This window comes from Chionomys nivalis, chromosome 11, assembly GCF_950005125.1.
Source record: "Chionomys nivalis chromosome 11, mChiNiv1.1, whole genome shotgun sequence".
Lineage (NCBI taxonomy): Eukaryota > Metazoa > Chordata > Mammalia > Rodentia > Cricetidae > Chionomys > Chionomys nivalis.
Window position 1 is genome coordinate 747,625 of NC_080096.1, and position 2,788 is coordinate 750,412.

The following is a 2,788-nucleotide window of genomic DNA, read 5'->3' on the forward strand; positions in this document are numbered from 1 at the left end:
TGGAACCGGATGTGATTCACAGGAAGTCGCCACGGTGGAAGCGGGTCCGGGTGAGCCCCCTGCGGGCCACCTTGGTTCCTTTTAGACCCGAGCTGGGGCCCTTGCACGCACGCGTGTCGGTGCCTTCTGTCACGTTCGGGCGCAAACCACGCGCGCGTGTGTGTATGGGGGGGGTCTTTTCCGTTTACAGCGCGACCGTGTGGCCTCCCGTTGGCTCCTTCCGGGCCGGTAGTGCGGAACGGAAGAGCAAGACTCCCCCCCGGTCATCTTTGGAACGTTCCACCGAGACCGGAGGGGTCGAGTCGCAAGGCTGCGGAGGCACAAGGTACCGATCTGCAAGTCCAACCTGGATTTTGATATCGAGGAGCCTAAAAAACAATCTGGCTAGAAAACGAATGCAGCGAAAACAAAAGCGCTAACTGACGGACTCCCTGCGTCTCGGATGCGGTCACGAGCTGCGGGCCGGGACCGTGGCGACGAGGCCCTTGGTGGAGCCGGAGGAAGCTCGCTCGGCGTTTGAGCGTCCCTTTTGGCCACTGGCCGCCAGAGCCCTCCGCTGCTTACCATGGAAGGGTCTTCTGTGGGTATATTGAGGCTCTCTGTAGCTGGAGATCCTGCCCGCAAAGCTCCGCTTTTTATCAAACCTTCATTTGTTTTTTTTTTTCTTGGTTGTTTGACAGTCACTAAGGCTTCTCCTTCAAATCTCACCCAGAGTAAGTTAAAATGGAGCTTCTTAAACCTTTTCCACTGGAAAACCCTTTCCATATGCAAGTCATGCATTTACTGATAATCAACCTTAAATTTATCTTAAAACAAAAAAAAAATTTTTTTTTTTTTCCCGAGACAGGATTTCTCTGTAACAGTTCTGTCCTGGAACTAGCTCTTTTGGACCAGGCTGGTCTCGAACCTCTGCCTCCCAAGTGCTGGGATTAAAGGCGTGTGCCTCCACCACCACCCGGCCTAAAACAATTCTTTGCTGAGAGGCAGAGACCATACTGGTCTACTTGGAGAATTCCAGGAGAACCAGGGCTATGTAGTGAGACCCTGTCTCAGCAAACAAACAAAATCCTGTTCTTTGGTATGCATGCAGTTTTACCCCTTACTAAAGACGAAAGCAAACTGGCTTAAGAATGAGAAGGCATGCTTTATTTCACAGAACTGAATATTTATACTGCAGGACATAGAGTATTTTCAGCATTTTTTAGAGTTGATATTTTTAGTCCTCATTGATAAGGACACTGCTTCATTTAAATTCTGTAGTACAAATTGGCATAAGTAAGCCCCTAAATAAATGCTTCCTTTGATAACTTTCCTTGGTCGTGGTGTAATGATTCAGCCACATAACATGTCTGACACTTCTGGGTTCCAGGGCCACGCATGTGCTGGCAAGCCCTCAGGCAGAAGTGCCTAATGGCCCGGGAATCGTAAAGGACCCCGCGTGACCCACAAGCAGCGTGGTTGCATGATCTACAGATGACGTAACCACGACATTTCCCCCCCAACTTCACACCCACCCCCTCCACCCCACCCCCCCACCCCCGCACATGCGCTAGGCAGCCTTTAAAAGCTGGAGGGGCGCCGGGCGGTGGTGGCGTGCGCCTTTAATCCCAGCACTCGGGAGGCAGAGGCAGGCGGATCTCTGGGAGTTCGAGGCCAGCCTGGTCTACAAGAGCTAGTTCCAGGACAGGCTCCAAAGCTGCAGAGAAACCCTGTCTCGAAAAACTTAAAAAAAAAAAAAAAAAAAGCTGGAGGGACTACCTCTTCAGCCCGCCCTCCCTCCCTCTCTCTGCACACTGACTTCCCCAGGCCTGTACATGCCCCATTTAATAAACTCCTACGCGGGTTTGTTGCGTGTCCCGTGTTTCCTTCTCACTCGCACCAGGTAATTTCACATGGCATGTCTTCACAGGAATAGAATAGTAACTACAACATGGAGTAACAGGTATAATCTCATCTCTGTAAGAAGGCTAGGGGCTAGGCACACCTTTAATCTCAGCGCTGTAACAGAGCCTCAAACCTTAACAGGGCCCAGACATCAGCACACAGTTGACTTGGTGAGGGAAGCACCATTAGAACACAAATCTCGCAAATGAACAGCACCACCTGCCAAAACAAAATGAAGACCTAATCCATCAATCCATAGTTCTGGGAAACTCTTAAGTGGACTAACCTTGCGTTTTGGGTTCTGTAGTTCCACCTCTGGCAGACTGTCAACCCAGAATATGGTTTTTGTGCGTAAAAGTCTCACCCCGAGATAGGCTCAGTGCTACAGTGGGATCTGGAACACCCGTGTAGTAGCCAGCCAGCTAATTCTGTTGGCTTAAGCCCGTATCTTCCTGGTGACTACCCCACCACTGGAGGCAGGACTCATCTACAGGGTAAGTTCCAGGGTATCCAGGGCTACATAGAGATTCTGTCTTAAACAAAAATGAAGAGGCCAAAATGTGTACTGGCTGAGGTGGCACACACATTATCCCAATCCCAGCACTCAAAAGACTGAGGCAGAAGGATCCCAGTTCTACACCAGCCATGGCTACATAGCAAAAACTTGCCTTTAAAAAAAAAAAAAGTGAGAGACACTCAGGAGCCTGCATGGACTGACCTAGGCCCTCTGCATATATGTTACAAAGGTTACAAATATATGTGTTTGTGTAGCTTGGGCTTCCTCATCCTCATACTGGGTTGCCTTGCACAGTCTTTTTTATTTTTATTTTTTTTGGATTTTTGAGACAGGGTTTCTCCGTAGCTTTTTTGGTTCCTGTCCTGGAACTAGCTCTTCTAGACCAGG